Here is a 22552-nt window from a genome sequence, read left to right on the forward strand (position 1 = left end):
CCACTCTAGTCAGGATAAGGGAGTTACACTTCTAAAATAACCCCTGATCACCCCCATGGTAGCTTGGCACGAGCAGCCAGGCTTATCTTAGAGGCAGTGTGTAAAGCATTTGCACATAACCAACAGTAATACAGTGTACGCACTACAAAAGGACACCACACCAGTTTAGAAAAATAGCCAATATTTTTATATACTTCAAGACAAGACCAAATACGATAAAAATCCACAATACTATACTTAAAAGTTCACAGTTCCAAAAATACGCTGATTAAAAAGATTTCCTTGTGTGGATAGCTCCGTCCGGGCTACCATGGCGTCGTGAACAACAAATCCAACAGTTCTTGCTGGTCGCGGGGTCGCGGGCCAGCTACGGTGTCGGGAAGACCCGCAAACAGTACATGTGAGAAATGCAGGGCGCTGAGACCCTTGAAGTCACTCGCGTTGCAGGTCGAGCTCCTCTCTGGTGGAATCAGGAGCGCTGGCGCCGGTAGGCGTCGGGTGCTGCGGTGTGAAGTGCAGCGGAGCGGCGTACGGTGCCCCCAGGTCACGGTGCAAGCAGCGGCTCGGTGGCGGCGTCAGATGGAGTCGTTGGTGAGACCAGGGTCGCAGTGTGAGATGAAGGCGGTGCTCACCACGGTGCTAACAGGTCAAGGTGCAAGCAGCGTCGTCGTCGTTGCTGAAGCGCTGTCGTCGGCTGATGAACTGGAGTAGATGGTGCCGGCAGGCCAAGGCTGTGGTGTGGAATGAGGGCATCGTGTGACTTACGAGCGGTGCCCTCGAACCACGTTGCAAGCAGTGGCGTCGATTTCGGCGGGAAGTGGCAGCGTCAGGCAGGCCAAGGCATCCTCGTGAAGCAAGGCGGTGCATAGCACGGTGCCCACAGGTTGCTGTGCAAGCAGCGGCACAGTGGAAGCGTCAACAGGCGTCGTCGGTGAGACCAGGGTCGCGGTTCAGCGTTGCGGCGGTGCTCTCACGGCGGTAGCAAAGCTTCGGCGTGAAGCGAGGCGGTGCGGAGTGCGGTACCCACAGGTCACGGTGCAAGCAGCGGCACGGTGGCGGCGTCAACAGACGTCGTCGGTGAGACCAGGGTTGCGGCGCGGCATTGCTGCGGTGCCCTCTGCGGCGCCTTCAGGACACGGAGTCGGCAGTGATGTCGTAGACGTTGTCGAGTTGGTGTTCTGCGGGTCGAAGAACTTGAAGTCTTTGCTGTTCCTGAGACTTCAGGAACAGGGGGCAAGCTCTACCTCTAGCCCTTGGAGAGACTCACAAGTTAGGTTGCAGAAAGTTCAGTCCAGGCCTTTCACTACCCAAGACAGAAGCAGCCACTGCAGGTCAGCCCAGCAAAGCAGTCGTTCCTTTTCACAGCTTCTCCGGCTCTTCTTCTTGGCAGTCTTCTTGATCCAGATGAGTTCTAAAGTTCAGGGGTCTGGGACCCAGTATTTGTCTCTAAAAATCCCTTGATCCTTCAGGCAGAGGGTGTTTTCCGAAACCGGATGGATGAGCTCAAGCCATCGAATACCTGACCAATATTTAGGGTGATTGATTCTACTGCCGTCTGCGCCACGCTGACTCTTAAATATCGTACACTACCAGTTTCCCAAGGTAGACCAGCTTGTTAGGCCCTGTTAAGAGGGATTGTATATTATTTTGCAACCTATATTTTTTCTACATATTTGTAATTTTATAACTGTGTGTAAGATGCTTGCCAGTTTATCTGCATTTGAGTAGGCCGGTGTTGGGTAAAATGTCAAGTCAATGTTAAAGGCTTCTTTGGTTCATTGGCAAAAGTCATGCCAGAGTTCATAAGTTTGATCTGTTTATTATAAAACGTTATGAAAAAGCCAGTAAGCCTGACCTACTTATTGTGAAAAGCATGCATAATAGGCTTTTAAGGATGGATTATTATTACACTGTGCAAAAGACTGTAGGGAGGTATTTTGTAACATAGAATTTCACAGATCAACAAAGTACACAAGTGTTTTTGTGTTGGTGATCCACCCAAGCAGTGGAAATAGAAGTTATGCAGTAAGAATAATCCTTGTTAGGGTCTCTTAAGAGTGATACTATTTCTTCCTTGACAACTAATTTTGTATACATTTGTACTTTTATGACCATATGCCAGATGGTCACCTTGTCGGAAGCATACACTGAGTACAATGGGCTTGAGTTGGTGATGTGACAAGCTAAAGGCTATGTGCCTGATTGTTTATTATGAAAAGTGACACATATGTTAAAGTCAATAGGCAGTTATCCGCTTCCGTGCATTGGACGGCCCACGGCCATCTGTCGTCATGGTGGGCATGTGCGGAAGACGGCTGGGAGCCGTCCGAACCACGCATGTGTGGAATTTTCCAGCACCGCAGGGGAATTCCAGCCGCAGCGAAGCGGTTAAGGGTGAATTGTTGGTACTTTGAATTAAAGTCTACATATTTGTTGTTACATGGATTATTATAGATTACCTCAGCAGGCAAAAGTTGGGTGTTAGTTACCCCATTTGACAAAAAGGAGTACAGACAATTTGCACGGTGCGAATCCTTGTTAAAACAGAGTTAGGAGTTGGTATTATTTTTTTAACATTTATTATATATTTGTAATCTTATGACTGTATGCCTAATGGTTATCTAGTGGGAAAGCATACACTCAGTTCTATAGGTAGGCCTAAGTTGGTTAAAGTGAGAAGCCAATGACAACAGCTATAGGCTTGGCTGTTGTGCATGGAAACGTTATGCCTGGTGCCATATGTGCAGCTTATTTATTATGAAAAGTTATTACAAAGTTAGTATCCCTGCTTGCTTTATACTGAAAAGCTTACTGTAAAGCTAACAAGGCTCCAACACTGACTTGTTATCACATTATACTCAGAACGTAGAAAGGTATTTGGTTATATTTAATCTCACAGATTACCATACCTGGCAAGGGTTTTGCGTTGGTCACTGTTAGAAATCGTGTCTCGAGTTGGCAGCGGTATGCTCCCTGTCCAAGCAGGGACCACAATCCTAGTCAGGGTAAGTCACCACACAATCCTAAATTATCTGTGCACACCTCCTGATTGCTTGGTAGGGAGCAGGCAGGTTTTACTTAGAAGGCAATGTGTAAAGTATTTGTGCAATAGCTCATACAACACAGTAAATACACCACAAAAAGACCACACCGTTTAGAAAAATAGATAATATTTATCTGAGTAAAACAAGTCCAATATTATCAAAATCCATCAAGTAGACGTCGAGATGTGGAATGTTGAAAAAATAAATTAAATAAAGCACTTAGAAGCAGGCATCACTAAAAAGGTAACATCAGGTTGCAAGGGACCGGTGCAAATCCAAAGTTCAGGCCAACTGCAAAGGAGCGCCGGTCAGCCACAGGGACTCACTTGGGCCTGCTGAACACAGTACATTGGATCTTGGGGCACAGCCTGCACAGCGAGGCTTTGCGTCGGCCGGTGTCAGTTCAGAAAGGCTTTGTGTTGGTTCATAGAGCTGTCAGTTGTGCAGCAAGGCTTTGAGGGGCTTCGCTCTGCATGTCGTCGGATTTGGCACAGACTCTGCTGCAGAAGTCACTTCTGAGGATCAAAACCTGGAGTAGGCACCTCTGGCAAAGGTAGGACTCGCAGAAGGCAGAGTCTGGGAGCACCAGCAGAACTGCAGGAAGTTTTTTGTGTGGTTGATACTTCAGAAACAGGAGGCCAGCTAAGAAGCCCTTGGAGATCACTTTGGAGGGAAGGCTGAGTCCAGATCTCCTTCGAGCAGTAATTTGGCAGGTAGTTTTGAACACCAAATCAAAAGGGGGGGGGGTTGTGTGTGTGTGTATATATATATATATATATATATATATATATATATATATATATATATATATATATATATATATAATATATGTGTATATATATATAAATATGTGGAAAAAACAAAGCTTACAGGGTTGCATTTCAGGTTGCGATGATCACGATCACGTTGCGAAATCTCAAAACAAATGCAAACATTCAACGACCACCACCACATTCAAAATTATCACTTACAAAATTAATTCTATTACAATACACACATTACTAACTAAAAGAACACGTTTGTACACATATTTATTTGTTACTTTTTTTTAAACTGCGTTTGAACCCTACTTCCCGTCCTCACGATTACGCCGAGTGTCGCAATGACTTCGGTAACCATGACGATCATACCTTTTTTAAGACGTGTAAAACACATATATGCACACATTTTACAGTATTTTATACACTGAGGGTTTATTACTGCACTGTTTAAAGTCATATTTTTCAAGGTAGTTTGTATAAAGTTCATCTTTAAAATCGATATTTCATTTTCACGGTGACGACGGGCATCGCAAATACTTCGATATCCACGCGAATATCACACGCGAAAAAAATATATATATTTTGGACACATAACTTGTGACACTAATACCAACATTTCTGGGGTAAAAACTTTATTGTTGGTAAATTAAAACCTTACAATATAAAAGCATGCATCGTGTTCATAAAATGGATAAATTTCTTAAAAATTGTTGGAATAACATTTTGGTTAAAACTCGACTTGACTTCTTAACTACTGTTAAAAGTCTTGTGAACCAGGTACGAATCAACAATTTGTTGACAGCCGACAAGGCGTTGGTGCGCCCAATGATGGAGTTTCCATCAGCTCTCATAAGACAGGGTTGGCGGCCCTGGTAACTTCCAACTGGCTTAATACTTTAGTTACAAATTTTGTTAGCCCGATATTCAGCTTTGTGTTATCCGGGTTAAAAACTGCTATTATGGCTTGGCGGCAAGATCGAATTCCAAGTCTTATCCATTCTTCCCGCAATAGTGAGCGTCTAAAAGCGAGCATTGTTGGGCATAAGCAGACTATGTGTTCCAACCCCTCAGTGTGGTAACCACACAGCCTGCATTGGGTGTGGCTGTCTTTCCGACACCATTCTGGAAGATTTTTCAAGAAAGGCCATTCACCCAACCTCAGTGCCATGAACTTTCGTTTTAGGTAAAGTGCTGTGGTGCTTGATAGATGACGGGATTCTACTCCTGGGTTAAAGTTAGTGATTACTGCCCAGGCGTGTTTCCTTTTTGACAGTATTGCCCTGTCTGTGTGAAAGGACCGCAACCTGGCACTCTTCTTGATAACTAGCTTTAATGCGGACTGGGGGGGGGGGTTTGTTCCCCAAAACTCCTTAACACCAAGTAATTGTAAGCTGTGCTCCAGGTGGAGCCGAAATTTGTAGGAGGCATGAATTTTCTGAATTTCTTGCCAGAGTCTGGTCTCCAGTGAGTCTTCCCGGGTTTGACGCAGTCTGTTACAAAACTTTATAAATGCCCCCGCCTCTACACCGTGATGGTCTAGTAAGCCAAATTCCAGGCGAACTTGTGCCGGTGATGCTGAATTCGGAAGATGGAATGCACGTTTAAAAATTTTAGTTATCAGTTTATTTAGAAGAGTGTTTGTGATTCCCTTCATGATCTCTTGGCCGTATGTCAGGGAATTAGATATTTTTGCCTTCATCACTTTTAACAGTGGGATAAAGCTGGGACCTAATAGTTTTTTTGACAGTTTTGTTGCTGCTGCCTCTAAAGCCAGAGATTTGTTCCTCAGTGCTTCTTTTTGCTTAGAAAATGAGCTTCTGGAGTCTAAAAATATTCCTAGATACTTATAGTGAGGTGTTGAGTCAATTTTTACGTTGTTAAAGTGCCACCCTCCGCGCGACTTCTTGAGTTTCCCAAAGGTGATTGTTTTTGTTTTTGATAAGTTTAGCTCTAAGAGGTTGTTTTCAGTGTAGGGGGAGTAATTCATCTAGTAGCCTCTGTAAGCCCACCTTCGTGTGGTTGAGCAGCACCAAGTCGTCGGCGTATAGGAGGTTGCTGATTCGTACTCCATCCAATTGAGGGGGATGACAATTGACGCTGTCAAGGATTGGCGAAAGGTCCGATATGAACAGGTTAAAAAGGAATGGGGCCAGCACGCAACCTTGTTTTATTCCACTGCTGGTCTCAATCTTCCTGGAAACATGGGAGCCTTCGCCCAGCTTGATTCTTATCCATGTTTTAGAGTGGAGTTGAACTATTGCTAGTAGCAAGGATTGGGGAACTCCCCAGCCTTTTAATTTTTGCCACAATAGGTCCAGAGGCACATGATCGAAGGCTGCTTTGAAGGCCACAAAGCAACAATGCAGTTGAGTATGTTGGATGGTAGCTTTCTCCATTAGAACAGATAATGTCAGTAGGTTGGTTGTTGTTCCAGATTTGGCCACGAAACCTGTTTGATTGAATGGGAGGCGCTTTGTTTCATTTGCCCAGGTCGGGAGATCTTCCAATAGCATACTAGCGTAGTATGTAGACTCCACGTCAAGGAGAGCTATCATTCGATAATTACTAGGGTTGTTTCTCTTCCCACATTTGTCAAACATGGGGTCAGAGTACCTCTAACCTGACCCCTTATTATGTCACTTTAAAAAAAAAAAAAAGAAATTCAGCCTTGGGAACTGTCCCAGATACGTAGAATGGCACCCGCAACTTTCTGTTCAGGTTTCGTCCAGCCAATCACAGTATTTCCATAGGCGCACTTTTGTGATTCACCTCGAACATGTCGCAGTGTAACTGTGAACACCGTGAAACCGCTGCAACTTTCTGGAAGGTTGGTTCCAGCCAATCGGAGCATCCCTGTTGGCGCACGCCTTCGCAATTTACCTTGAATAAATCGCAATTTAACCACGATCACTACGAAACCGCAGTGAAACATCCGCAACCAGAGATATCACTATACAGTTCGGATTTAATTTCTCAAGAACTACTTTGCCCGAAATAACAAAAAGCCCAATCTGCGTAACAACATCTGTCTTTCTACTAAATTTGGTGTAATTCCGTCCAGCGGTTTATGCTGTAGGTTTGACAATGCATTCCTATGGTAACTAACATTACAAACGCACCCTTTTTTCGCGCCCCTTTTTCTCAGTCACCACTGCACATATCACCCCCAATCTTTCCATGACACACAGAACCTACTTTGACACTTTTTTTTTTTATTTAATGAAGATTGGTCAAACGACTCCAAAATTATAGGCTGGTAAAAAAATGCTTTTCCTATGGAAACTTGGTCCCAACTATAACAACCTACTGGCGATTTACATGAGGTCATTATCGGCAATGATCAATGAATTTCAGCTTATATGCTACAACTATGCAGATGACATAAAATACTCCTTAAACTGGGAAAGTCCCAATCTTCAGTTTCCTCAGAGCCGTTGATCAGTGGATGACATAGAGCCATCTCAAACTGAATGCTTCCAAACTTGAAATACTCACTTGTGGTGATTGGAAAAATTATGAACCACTCTGCGCCTGGCCTGACGATCTGTGACCACCTCATAAAGTATTTAAGGAAGTAAGAAACCTTGGAATTACTATGCACTCCAAGTTATCAAATAATGCCAAAGTGGACAAATTAGCAAGATCAGGCTTCACTACTATGAAAACTCTGTGATGCATCTTTCAACCCCCCCATCCCCCTCCCCGGGATTTTCACACAAGGTCCATGCTACTATCTCAGATGTAATGTCTAAACTTGATTACGCCAATGACCTCTACCATGGATCATCTTTATCAACTGTGAAAAGACTACAACAGATTCAGAACTCTGTTGCCAGACTACTCCTACATGTAAAGCTACAAGCTCACAACTCCCCTGCCTTGATGGCCCTTCATTGGTTATCGGTTGCCAGAAGACCCTCCTTCAAGCTGCTCTGTATCACCCACAATGCAAACACAAGGAGATGATGGACGGAGCACTGAAACTTTACAGACACTCACCCCCAGTCACAGATCTGTGTTGAATCCATCATCATTCTTTAGTTCACTTCGCCACCCCAGTTCAAATCCAGCCATATGCAGATCAGTCTTGACCCTGTGCCTCATGGGAACAGTCCCGACCGAACTGCCAAGCCAGGTATTCCCAGGACCGGAAACAAGCATCTTGGGACCGATTTCGGAGTAACACTCCTTATCAGCCAGCTAGCTTTGATCGAGTGGCAAAGTGAGCAAGGGACCCACGTCTGGGCATACCCAGCCAACTTAGTGCGAAAAATGCAAACACAAGGAGATGATGGATGGAGCGCTGAAAATTTTCAGACAAAATAAAAAACCAATGAAATTCCCCCGTTATAGTTAGTTCAGATAACTATAACTTGCGCGACCGCAATCCACTGCTGATGACGTCACATATTACATCACTCATGACATGGTCAGTGGCATCACTCATGACATCACTGATGACATCATCCTTTTGATAGAGTGGCGGTCGCGCGAGTTATAGCTATCTGAACTAACTATAACGGGGGAATTTCATTGGTTTTTTACGAGTGAAATGTCCACCTAACTATAACATCTGTGAAACCTATGGTTTTTTAAGTGAATTTGCAAGGTTTTTTAAATGCTAATTCCTAACTATAACGTGTGTGAAACCTATGTTTTTTTCAGTGAATTTGTACAGTTTTTTAAATGCTAAGTTATGTATTTATTATTATATTTTTTATATATTTATTTTACAATAAACTACGTATTAATTTTTTTTTTGGGGGGTTTTTCACCGTGCGCGCACGGTGCGCGCACCCCGCGATTTAAAAAAAAAATGTTTTTTTCTGCCTTCGGGGTCCTTCAGGGACCCCCTGACAAAGGCTAGGGGGTCAGGAACTCACTACCCTGCCCCCTTTTCACGTTCGCCACCTTCCTTTTTCACTCTCGCACTCAAAACAAACAAAATGGCGGCCGACACTTCCTGATTTCGACCGATTCGAACATTGACTGACATATAACCACCAATCAGAATTACGCTCGCGCACGTTAGGGTGCGCGGCTATAGATATTTATGTACATTAACTGCAATTTTCTCAGGAACTACTGAACAGATTGACTCCATATATGCAAAAGGCACATCCCTGACCTGAGGACTACCTCTTTGCCAAATTTCAAGTAATTCTGTTCAGGCGTTCGGGCTGTACCTTCGACTAAAGGTCCTATGGGAAAATGCATGGGGAAAACGCGTTTTGGGAACACCTTTTTTCTCCGCCCCCGCTTAACGAATCCCCCCCGAGACTTTCAGGGTAGGAGCTGAGCGGAGCGCCCCATTAGTTTTGAAAATTTCGCGAGGATTCATCAACCGGCGCCAAAGTTATTCAAAATAGAATTTTGAGGAGATTTCCTATGGAAACACGGTCCTAACTATAACTATCTACTGGCGACCGCCAGTAGATAATGTGTGTGTGTATATATATATATATATATATATATATATATATATATATATATATATATATATATATATATATATATATATATATATATATATATTGTTCTATGCTTAACATCTTTATAGGTCACTGCATAGTTTTCATAATAGTTTTTTGATTAGATGTTTGTCTCTCTATTTTATTTATCCATCACAATATTTATATATTATCATAACAATTTTATCCACAAGTGCTTCACTACTGAAATATTGATGAAAAGATCAAATTAAAAACAATTGTTATGTTGCAGCCGAACAAGATGGCCGCAGCCTAAGTGAGCTCAGAGACCGAGGGAGCCTCCGTAATAAATCCACGCACTAATCCTGCAGGCATACGGCTCAAATGAGGAGGGCTGCAATCGGAAAGCTGGCGGAGCGGATCGCGACGCTCCGAGACTCGGTGGGACGTTCGGCCGCCGAGATGTATGCAGAGGTGTAAGAGGGCCTTCCAGCTGAGCTGAAGCCGGGACCCCGAGTGCGCTTGCTCTTCGCAACCTCGGCGTGAGTGGCGGTGCGAGGCGAGAAGACACACTGCCGGTGGCGGTAATTGGAGTCAGCAGGCCGCTGTGCTCCTCGGATCCGTGGATAGACCGGGGCCCCGCCGGCTGCCACAACAGATTACAGGGTGAGCCCTGCGGCGTTCGCACTACTGCTTTTGAGGGGTCCAACCTGCGGAGGAGCGCTGTCCGGCTCGACAAAACGAGGAGTGGATCGGGTCACGGCAGCTGCGCCGAATAGTGACGGACCATTGTGACCCCTGGAGTCTCCAGGTAACACACACGACTCCCCCAGCCCTACAAAGACGACACCAATTGGCCCGCTACAGCGCTAAGTGGGAAGTGCAGAGGGCGCTCAGCGCGGCTGTTGGACGTAGTCGGCTGGGGCGCGACCCCCCCTTCTGGACTTTCCCACATCAAATTCTGGTGTCTCCACGTCGATGACCCGTGGCGTGTGTCGCCGTCGACGGATGGACTGCCCTATGCCGACAGCGAGAACTCCGGGCGCAGCCCCGATGACCAACATGCCCTAGCGGCAGCAATATTATTATACTCCATCTGGGGAGCTCCGTCCCCCGCTCGCACGGACCTCTCGCTGTGACGTCAGACAGGCACTGCTCGCCGGACAGCGAAACCTGCCTGAATACCGAGGACTTCATAGCGCCAACACTTACAGGGGCATATTGCACACCACAGCACAATCTCCTTCGCACAGCATTACCAGTGGAGTCAGATGGCAGGAAACCCGAAAGGCCGGGCGTTGCGACACATAACGCGGCAGGCAGCGGCAAATACTGCCCTCCCTCCTTTCAGCTAGTGGAACAACTGATACGCGGGCCAAGATGGCAGGCCATGGACCGTCTGGAAGTTGAAAAAGAGCTGAGGGTCAGAGACTTAAATATTCAATGCTCTTCCCGGCGAAACTAAGAGTAGAGGCGGATGGGAAATCATGGTTCTTTGCCACATCGGAGGAAACCCGCGACTGGCTGGATGGGTGGCGCCCAGCGACGAGGCCCGGGAAACCAAGGACCAAGCAGCAACACCGACGCCAGGAGTCACAAAGATCAAGATCCACTGAATCCAGCGACAAAGGGGAATGAGTTACTTTGGACTGTTACTTGAGACTCTTTGTTACTCTAAACTCATCTACTGTCTGCCCCTCCTTCAAAGCACAATGACTCTACCACTTGCCCACGCAGATCCAGTACTGAGACAACCATGTTTCTACGGGCGAGCAATATATTTCCAGATAAGATGTAAGCCGTTGCTGTAGTAACAAATCGAGGGGGCCTCCGAAGCTCTCGAACAGACTCTCACCCCCCACGCAAGTACTAGTTATGGAGACAAAGCACTCTTCTCAGTTGGGGTGGCGGGTAGTTTGGGGACCGCCGGGCAGTGAGGAAGGGAGGGGGGGGGGAAGAGGGGCAGTTCTTGGTTCTAAGTTTGTTTTGGTTCAGTTTATTAGACAGCATTCACGACAATAGACTAAGGTGGACATCACAAAAAACTTCGCACCCCTACACGATTATAAGCGTAGATGGCACACACTAGCCCACTGATCGATACCCCGGATAACCTAACCCAGAATCCTGAGGGACCGCCCTCTCCTTTCACGGTGCTGTCATGGAACTTAAACGGACTGGGAGACAAGATTAAAAGGGGTCTGGTCCTCCAATACAGAAAGCGCAAAGGTCCAGCGATAGCACTTATACAGGAAACACACCTCATAGGTTCAGCCACCAAAGCCTTGGACAGATGGGGGTACAAGATGGCATCCAAAACGGATGATCAAGGGCGCTTTGCAGCGCTGACATGCCAATGGGAAGGGCGACCATATAACCTGGTCTCAGTATATATCCCACCAGCGCTACATCAAGCGACCTTCCCAGCACTAGGTAAATTTTTAGTGTCCCTGCTATCAAGAGACATCATTATGGGGCGGGATTTCAATGCTATAATAGACGCATCTCTCGATAAACAGCCACCCAGGGACCCCAGTAGTACAATTCTCAAATTGACGGACTTCATTCATGCCATCGGTTTAATTGACGTTTGGAGAACTAAACACCCGCAAGATAGACAATACACATACCAGTCAGGGGTGCACAATAGCCTCTCTAGAATTGATTAAATATTCACTATAGCGACTGGGTTAGATCGGGTTACAGAGATTCAACACTTACCCCGGGGAACATCAGATCACTCGCCTTTGCACATGACGTACGCATCCCATAACATAATACGGCAGAGGGTTTTCCCAATACATCCGGGATATTTTAAAAACTGCACAATAAACAAGGGACTACGCACGGCTACAAAGCACTATTTCACCAAGAATGAACACTCAGTGTCCTCCCCTTTAATACTCTGGGAAGCCTATAAAACGGTACTGCGCAGTCATGCGATTTCACTGATAGCTGGGCACAAGAAATCGCAGAGGCAACAGTTGGAAGACCTAGAACAGGGTGTGGCCGACACTGAGGCAAACCACACGCTTGATATTACTGACGCTACAACACATACGCTAAGTTTAGCGCAACAGGATATAAAGCATTTGCATGGGAGGAGGCAAAAGCAAAGCTCACAGCTACACAGCACACTATTCATGAGGTGGGTGATAAGGCAGGCAAGCTTCTCGCCTGGCTGGACAAAAAATACAGCACCCGCAGGTGGATAGCCCAACTCCGTTTGGAAAACAGAGAGGTAACCGCAGACCCACAACGAATAGTAGATGTGCTTGCCTCATATTATATAGGGGTATATACGCCTATAGCCACGAATACAATTGACGATAACCTTGCCTTCCTGAAAGATATTTGCATGCCCACACTACCGCACGACGCAGCCTTGCCGCTTGACGCCGAGCTAACCGCAGATAAACTCACCTTAGCAATTAGGGCACTGCATACCGGGAAAGCACTGGGGCCCAATGGCATCCCGGTAGAGCTCTACAAAAAAATGGCGACCCAACTCACACCACACCTCCTCGATTTGTATAAGGCCAGTTTAGAAGTGGGAGAATTCCCCAGGGACCAGCACTTAGCGACCATAGTCGCGATTCACAAGGCGGGTAAGCCACCGCACGAATGCACGGCCTACAGACCAATCTCCCTCATAAACGCTGAAGCGAAAATATTGGCCAAGGCACTCGCAACGCAACTTCAGCCATACCTAACTAAGCTGATCCATCCGGATCAATCGGGCTTCATGCCCCATCATAATACGGCCCTGAATCTCCGGAGGCTCCAAGGTGTCATAGCTCGGCAGTCCACTATTGCAGAAGATGCAGTTATGCTCTTGTTAGACGCACGCATGGCGTTTGACATGGTCGAATGGCCCTTCCTCTTTGCAGTTCTCTGGCATTTGGGCCCAAATTCTGTGACTTGATACACCTACTATATAATAAGCCCATGGCACTTGTTGTAGTGAACGGCCGAACTTCGAAGGACTTCCCTCTTGGTAAGGGAACGAGACAAGGTTGCCCACTTTCCCCACTCTTGTTCGCGATAGTACTGGAACCACTGGCGGCATGGATCCGCCAGGATCCGGTTATCAGGGGGCTTAAATGGACTGTGGGATGGGAAGATCGCATATCACTATATGCTTAGGATGTATTACTCTATATGGCATCCCCATCTCGATCCATTAACTGTCTCTTAAACATCTGTGCGGCTTATGGCAAAGCTTCAGGCTACACTATTAATTGGTCAAAATCATAGCTTTACATTCTTCATGGCCCCTCGCCTAAATTGCCGCCAAACTGTGAAATCCAGATTGTGGAACGGGCTTTCAAGTACCTCAGCATATATATCATCCCTCAAGTCATGCACTTCACAGATGAAAACCTTATGAAGCCCCTTGCCCGCTTCCGCCGAGATGTGAAACACTGGCGTTCACTACCACTTACTCTACTGGGGAGAGCGGCCCTCTTCAAAATGATGGCGCTACCCAGGTTTTTATGTGTCCTATAAAACACCCCCTTTCAGATCCCCCCCCTCCTTTTTCACACTGATAAATACTGAAGTAACTAAACTCCTATGGGATGGGGGGGGTCAGCCCATATCGCCATGAAAAAACTGGTAAAGGGCTGGTACGATGGAGAAATTGCCCTCCCACATATACAAACGTATTATTGGGCATCGCAACTTACTGTAATAAATCAGTGGCTTCATGCATCGCAGGAAGATCCGGCATTCCGTATGGACCGACATCTTCTCGACACGGAGGAGATAATGGGGGCGCTCTATAATAGATTTAGGAAACTGCACTACATGGGCCCCACCGCTCTTACACTACAAATTTGGCATGCGGCGCAGCGGGCACTGGGCTAGGAGAGGACTCTTACGCAAGCGACGCCACTGTGGGACATCAGAAAATTAGGGAGACTAAGAAACACCAAGGGATTCCAACAATGGGATCTAATAGGTATTTCCAGGGTGGGGGACCTGTGGAAAAAAGGCGGGGTTGTGCAATTTAGTCAACTGCAGGCCACCTACAAACTGGCGCAGACAGAAACCTACAGATACACGCAGATCCGACATGCACTTCTAGCAGTGATTCCGACAGACACACGATTACCAGAGGCCTCCCCACTAGAGGACAGACTTTTCACAGAACACCTCCAGAAAAAAGCCATTTCCCGAACATATCGTAAAATAATAAATAATCAGAAAGACCCTACGGTGGCCCTGAAGGAGGGATGGGAAGCCGATCTAGGTGACCTGGACGAGGAGGACTGGCAAGCAGCCCTGGCAATACCCTCTACATTACAGTTACTACAACTAAAAATCCTACATCGCATCTACTACACGAGAACCCTGCTACACAAGCTAGGCAGGACAGAAACTCCTTTATGCCTCCGACAATGCGGTGCTGAAGGCACCTTCTGGCACACAATCTGGAACTGCCCAATAATCACTCGCCTCTGGGAGGCCGTCCTGCGTACATTGTCACAAGTTACCAGGGTAGAGATCCCGCCTGAACCAAAACGATGCTTACTTAATATCTGGGAGCCCACGGATTTAAATCTCACAGACCAAGACTGGGTAACACTAGGAATGACATTAGACAAACGTAATATAGCACAACAGAGGGGTTCGGGGTTGTCCCCGTCCCATCAGCAGTGGTGCCGCGATATGGACCACACGATGGTGACAGAGAAATCAGTATACGTTCACTGAGGCTGTCCCAAAAAATGGACGCGGATATGGGGAAAATGGAATCGGTTTCGGGGTGACATCTGTGAACCTCCTCCGGCAGAGCAGGTGTCAGACGATAGCGACTACTCGAGGAAGACTGACGAGACATAACGTATATCACAACGCATTTCACAAAATGACCACTGAAGGGTGTAGGACGCTTATATGTTGATACAAAAGATGTACCACTGTTAATGGAATGTGGATCATAGTTGTTGTTCACCAATGAATACTCCACCGCTATATTGTTTAACTGTCTATGTATAACTTAAATGGCAATAACACTTTTTTTTTTAAACAAAAAAAACCCAATTGTTATAAAAATACACATATAAGCTTCAAGTACAGCAACACTTGAAAGTCTGATTTTATACAACTTTAAATCTCAATATATTATCTTCCTTATACATGTATATTCTTTCTATGCAGTTAAGTATCGATATATTTATTACTTTACTCCTACTGTATAAAAAAAACATTTGACTCTCTAAAAATGCACTATTCTTTCTCACCTTATACCTCTCTCAATATATCTTTTAGCGAAACTCTCTGACTCAGCCCAAACCTCAGTCTACTACTTTGATCTCCAAAATAATCCTTTCTAGACTGTTCTCTCCTCTATCCCTCTTTGGCTCACCCCAAACCTCATTTTTCTACCACAATCTCCCAAACAACCCTTTCTAAATTCTTTACTCGTGGATCCATCCTTTTACTCATCCAAACCTCAGTTTACTACTATGATCTCCCTAATCCCTTTTTAGAGCTTCTTCCCTCCTCCATTTCTCCTTTTACTCACCCCAAACCTCATCATACTATGATCTCCCAAAATAACACTTTCTACACTCTTCCCTCTTCTATCCCTCCATTATCCTAGTCAATCAGGGCCGGCTTTAGCATTGGTGGTGCTCGGTGCGACAATCACTTTTGGCACCCCCACCACGTCCCATGGACGCCTCCTCAGATTCTGTCATCACCACCTGCAAAGTGCCCCTCATCCCTCATATCATGATATTGCCAAGCACAGCGCGCCCCCCTGAGGTCACTGTGCCCCCTCCACAGGTCAGCGCCCAGTGCGGCCGCACCAGTCGCACTGCCCTAAAGCCGGCCCTGTATTCAATCCAACTAACAGACTTGCATGTCCACTGCTCAAATTAACTCATATTTCCCTATACTAATCCACCATTAATCTTCAGGCGTCGCGTGCTACTCACCGAAAAGCTTTCCAACACCTCATATGGGGTAGTAAGCGCTATATAAATAGAATTACGTTATAAAAAAAAACCAAACAATGGCATCACACAAAACAGAAGTAACCCTGATCAAAAGACATAAATGTGGGCACTTTGACAGAGACAATACCATTAGGGGAAATTATACACACAGTGATGGAAGGAGGGGTATTCCGCTGGAACCGGTTTCCAGCAGCTATTTCTGGAAGACCCACGAAAACATGCTGCATTTGTCCTGGTGTCATTTTTGGCACCTGTACATAATTCAGCAGCACCCACAGTTGACTGCATTCCATTTAGAGCAGCAATGTGCAGGCAGTGAGAGAACTTGTTCATTTTTTACATCCAACTGGGACCAAACCAAAGGTCTGATTTTAAAAGTCATCAACCTTTCTTTTGTTCACCTATAATCCTGACTGGGAGCAACCTGGAGCCTAACACCTAGACACCATTCCAATGGAAGGAAACAAAGTGGCATTGCTTGTTATTGCTTCACAAGTACTTAAGAGAAACTATGAGGCAGGTTTTTAACTGTGTTCTAGTCCCTATGTTAAAGATTTGCCTGCAGTAATAAGAATGGAAAATGTATGAGAAATGAAAGCTTTATATGGCACCTATTTTTTTTACGTAATTCTTTTAAAACACTACTCATCCAAGTGTAGGATGCCAGAGTACTTTACAACAAACAGAGGCAAAATAAATCATACAAGAGTATACATTAATATACAGGAAATGGTGCATAAGACAATGAGAGTTACAAGGGGTAGGAATCATAATCTATATTTGTGGACATTAAATGTTAAGAATGAATGGTCAGGAAAACACAAAGTCAGTGTATAAAAAATAACACGATTGGGTTTGTTTGCAGTAACAAGACGTTATTTTCCCAAGGAACCCTTCTTTGCTACCACAAAACAATAACAGATTGAGGGGAAAAACACAAGGATCTTACAGTTTTGCATGCAGTTCACGGATGTCAGTAAATAGATCACCGTGCTATATTAGGATTGCAATTTAGGAACTGGAAGTAACAAACCTATCTCAGTGTCAAAAGGAGTGGCCCACTTACCTATCTAAATACAATGCAAATCTGTGATCTGCAAGTTGCACCGTGTGCTTTGCAGCATGCACACTGTCCTACATAATGAGACAAAACTGTAACTGGGCAAAACAAAGAACTCTCCCAGAACTATGGGAACTACTAGTTATCTTACTACTATTATAATCCCCTCAATATTGCTGGCCACACAATGATCTCTGCAGCAGAAGTATTAACCCTGTAGGATATTTTAAAACGCAGCCTCTATGAGATTAATTAAATAATCTAGAACATATTTAATGTTGCATGCCCTTGCCAACTTTTTTGCTGATTTGTTTTGTAAAAAAATGTTTGTTGACTGTCAGGCTCTGTTTTTCAAGCTCTGCCCTTTGAGGCTTCAACTCCTTATTCTTCCAAACCTTAACCTCCAATTTCTTGGTTTCCAGAGTGTGTTATTTTAGTTTCACGCAATCTACACTTTCTCCACTCTGAAGCAAGTTAATGGGGATATGAAATACCCCCAGTAGTTTCTCTAAATCACCATTCAAGATTCTATGTCAGCACCGGAGGCTCCGATTATGTTTCTCATTTTCTTTACTGATAATTCTCAGCAGCCAATCAGAAAAGTAAAAACAAAAATACACACTACAATACCCATAAACCATAGTGGGTATCACATGACAACCATAGAGTAGACCCCTATATAAGGAGCATAAGAGAATACTACATCCTCTTTCTTTGCTGCTCCGCAGCCAGTTAAGTGCATTACCTTTCTACCTTTGCCTTTACATTTATGGTGCTTACTGTCTAATCGCTTTGTGTGCTTATGAAATTTTAATTGTACCTGTGCTTTGTGCCTGCTGTGGTAATGTGCGCGTTGCTCGCACTGCGGTTTTGATTGATGTGAAGGTTTCTTTGGGCTTCAGCTGCCTTTCGTTTTGTACGGCTCTGGTCTGCTTTCGGTGCTTATCGCGCTCCACCTTGCTGTTTCTGCCGCGTTTGCTCTTTCTTGGGAGCGCGGATTGCCTCCCGGTCGCTTGCTGCCCGTGTCTTTTCTGTGGAGCGGGAGACGGGGGTGAGGACGTGCGTTCTCTCAACGCGCAGTCCTCTTTCTGGCTCGGGCGTTGGTCGTTCCGCGCATGCGCGGCGGCCATTTTTCTACCCGGTTTTGTTTTCTCTCTGTGTTTACCGGGTTTTGAGGAGCGCGGGAGCAGCGCTGAATATTGCTCTGTACCCACAAACCCTTGCCAGTTCCCCAGTAACGCCCAAGTCATACAGAAGGGCTTGGGCTGTATAATTGCGCATAGGCACTGCCTAGAGTGGTATTGCTAGGCGAGCCCTCCCTCCACATTTTACCTTAAGTGCGCACTTTGGGATTTCTGCATCCCTGTGTTGCTAGGCTTGCCTGGGGTTCGCCACTCCCCCTTATTCTATCACAGTCATTACCTTTAGGGTTTTTTGCCACCGCTGACAGTGCTTATTGGCTCAATTTTTTCTCTCCTGTGGGTGTATCTGTCACTTTACGTGCCGAACATGTCTGCATACTATTATGATGATGCAGACTATTTTGAGGAGGAACCCCCTGGGTCATAGGAGCATGAGCTGGTCGAGGCTCTTGATGTGGGAGTCCAGCATTCTGTAAATAAGGCCATGGTCAGGGCTATTGAACCCTTAAAGCGTCATTTATGTAATTATGCCCTGCAGCAGGGCTGGCTTCCTGGCTCAACGTCCAGTTCTTCATCAGGTGCCAAGGGGTCTAAAAACCCACACTTTTCAGACTTTGCGAAGTTGGCTAAAACTTTCTTCTGACCACTCTTATGGTTCTACGTCCAAAGACACTAGTTCGCCTAACAGGGATGATGGTAATACCTCCGGCATTTGAGTCGGAGGCTTCTCCTCCCCCAGCTAAGAAACAACGTAAAGAGCGTTTCGTGGACGCTCCGACCCATCCCAATTTACTAACTTTGATCCTAATGCGATTGTTCACCCTAACAAATCCTCCTGGCTTCCCTCTACTGAGGTTGCTGACTATGTGCAGTCCCACCTGCGTCAACCCTTTGATAAAGATGTCGGAGCGCGTTTGCGTTCGGAATGTCCACGTCCCGATTTGGCGGACAAGGTGGCGGATACTCCGGAGGTGGATCCCCCCATGCTTACATATCTAAAGAAATACACGAAAGATCCTAAGAAAGGTATCGATCGTGCCTGGAGGTCCTGCCAGGATAAGTTGATCAATTTGACCGGTCCCCTAACAAAAAATTTGGATTTAGGTTTCAAATCAAAGGCTTCCGGACAGATTATAAATTCTGATGATTTAATTGGATGGGCTCAACGTGCCATATGTCTATTGGGCAATGCCAACTGTGCTATGTCAAAGAGTGGCAACGCTCTATTCTATTAAAACTCGATCCTAAATTGGTGGAGTTGTCTTCATCGGAGTCAGGCCCTTTAGCACAGGGTCTTCTCTTTGGTCAACCTTTTATGAAAAAGTTGACTAAATTTGTTGTGACCTTCAGTGGCCTTGATAAGGCGCAAAGTTCCTTAAAACGGGCTTTTCGTCCGGGCCGGACGACATTGGGGGCGGTCGTTCGGCCGAGGTTATCAACAAGGCGCCTAGCGCGGTTATAATTCACAATGTGGGAAATATCAAGATTCCAAGCTTCTGAGGCCTGTGGTAAAATTTCTTCGTGCCAGAGGCATTCGCCTCATCATTTATCTGGACGACATTCTCATCATGAGTCAGTGTCCTCGTCTAGTATTGCACCATCTTGCCTGGACCATAGATTTGTTACAGAATCTGGGATTCTTGGTTAACCCTCAGAAATCCATGCTGATTCCCTCTCAGTCTGTGGAGTTTCTGGGCTTTCTAGTCAACTCCCTCACTTGTCAACTCCTCTTGCCCAAGCAGAAGATCAGATCGATCAAGAGAGAGTTGAGGTTGATTTTAAACAAGCAGACTGTGTCCTTGAAGTCTGTAGCCCGGGTCGTCCAGTTGTTAGCTTCTTCTATACAAGCGATCTTCCCGGGTCCCCTTCATTACCAAGCGCTTCAACGGCTCAAGATACGCCATCTTCAAAAAGGCCTCAGGTATTCCGATCAGATTCCTCTTTCGGAGGAAACAAGGTGGGAGATGTTGTGGTGGCTGGAACATATAGAGTCGTGGAACGGTCGAGCCCTATTCGGCACCACTCCGGAGGTGGTGATCGAATCCGATGCCAGTCGTGGGGTTGGAGAGCCCGGTGCGGTCAAGTATCCACTGGCGGGCGTTGGTCTCCAGAGGAATTGACTCTCCACATCAATTGCCTGGAGCTTCTGGCGTGCTCCTTTGCGATTCGTTGCCTTTCGCCCCGTCAGACAAATTGTTGCATCCTTCTCCGCATGGACAACGTGTCGGCGGTTCGTTATGTCAAAAAGTTGGGCGGGACCCGATCCAGACTTCTAGCGGAGATTGCCAAAGACTTTTGGCACTTTTGCCTTCAGAACAAGCTGTTTGTTGTGGCGGAGTACCTTCCAGGGTGCAGCAACCAGGTTGCCGATTGGCATTCTCGACATCTCCGGGATTTCAGCGACTGGAGGCTGCACCCTCGAGTGTTCAAATTGTTGACCAAGATGTGGGGCCCTTGTCAGGTCGATCTGTTTGCCTCCAGACTCAACAAACAGATTCCAGTGTTCTTCAGCTGGCGTCCGGATCCGGAAGCTCTAGCCACGGATGCTTTTCTGCAAGACTGGCCTCCAGCGCTTTGTTATGCGTTCCCTCCGTTTGTAATGATTCCACAGCTCCTGGCCCGAATCAAATGTTATCACTCGGACTTGATTCTGATAACTCCTCTGTGGAGGGCTCAAGCGTGGTTCCCAGTACTTCTGGAAATGTTATGTGCGATTCCGGTACTTCTTCCCCGGCGGTGGAATCTGTTGTTAGTGCTCTTTTCTCTCTAAAACACCTCAAGAAATTGAAACCTTTTCTTCCCCATGATGACCTCAAGACAGTAGTCCAATCCCTAGTTCTCTCTAAAATCGACTACGGGAACGCCATCCTAACAGGGACTCTAAAAGCTCACCTCGCCCCTCTAAGGGCAGTGTTGAACATGGCCGCTCGACTCGTATCTGGAGTAAAAAGATTTGATCAAATCACTCCAGCTCTCAACTGGCTTCCCATGGAAGGGAGGTGTATTTACAAACTGGCCTGCATCACACACAAAACCCTTCACTCTCCGGCCCCTAACTACCTGAACAACAAACTGGTAAGAGCAGGTCAATCCAGATCGCTGAGAAGCTCCAACTCACTCCTTCTTATTCCTCCGAAACTGAATAAGAAAACCACACAATACCGATCGTTCTCTGGCAACGCTCCCAGGATGTGGAATGCTCTCCCTAGAGTCCTCAGATGCAACCCCTCCTTCTCCTGTTTCAAAATGGACCTGAAAATCCATCTCCTTAACAAATTCTTTCCTGACCAACGTCAACTAACCTAGACTTTAATATCAGAGTTCACTCCTCTCTCTTGACATCCAAGGATAGTTGGTGACCGGACTGTGTTAACCACCTTATCTTCCATGCTGTATTTTTTTTTATCCCTGGTTTTGCTTCCTTACTGCCTGCCTACTATGTAATGCAATTTCCGTCTGTTTTTCTTTACAGTATGTATGTAAAGCGCTCCAATACCTAAGGGGCAAGCTAGCGCAATATAAAACTTTAAAAATAAATAAATAAATACGGGTCTACTCTATGGTTGTCATGTGATACCCACTAGGGTTTATGGGTATTGTAGTGTGTATTTTTGTTTTTACTTTTCGGATAGGCTGCTAAGAATCTTCAGTAAAGAAAATGAGAAGCATAATCCTCGCCTCCTTGTCCTTAATAGAATTGAAAATTCTTGTCACGCATGTTCGCAAATTTTGAATTTTCCTACATGTTGAAATGTAGGCATGATAAACATGCAATTACAATTCGGGAGTCTAGACGTTCCAGATTTGCCTGGCCAGTCCTCATTTTTCAAGGGCTGTCCCGGCGTCCCAACACTTTATGCTAAAACATATCTCCTGGTTTTTGAGAGAGGGTCAGGTACATTAATCACAGTGTGGTGCAGGCTCACGTTTCCTCCGACCCCCCTTTTAACACCAGAAAAAGAAGTTGGGCGGTTTAAAGAGCTCTTTCCTCACACCATTAAACGTTCAATTGCTTAGAAAACCGCCTTCAGTGCTACCTTCATGCAGCACAACAGGACAAGGAGAAGTGAATAGGTGTCCTCTCACCCCAAACCAAGATCATTAGCAGCCTGCTCCTGGATCTCAGCCAAGAGGGAACGGTAGTG

At 45.8% G+C, this 22552-nt stretch overlaps 1 protein-coding gene across 2 annotated transcripts in view; it reads left to right on the top strand.

The window, feature by feature from the left end:
* The window catches only part of NADK (NAD kinase), a 574415-nt gene that overhangs the window by 55509 nt on the left and 496354 nt on the right, over positions 1-22552 (top strand). The gene's annotated exons all lie outside the window — the stretch shown is intronic.

The sequence above is a fragment of the Triturus cristatus genome, chromosome 1_2, assembly GCF_964204655.1.
Source record: "Triturus cristatus chromosome 1_2, aTriCri1.1, whole genome shotgun sequence".
In the NCBI taxonomy this organism is placed as follows: Eukaryota; Metazoa; Chordata; class Amphibia; order Caudata; family Salamandridae; genus Triturus; species Triturus cristatus.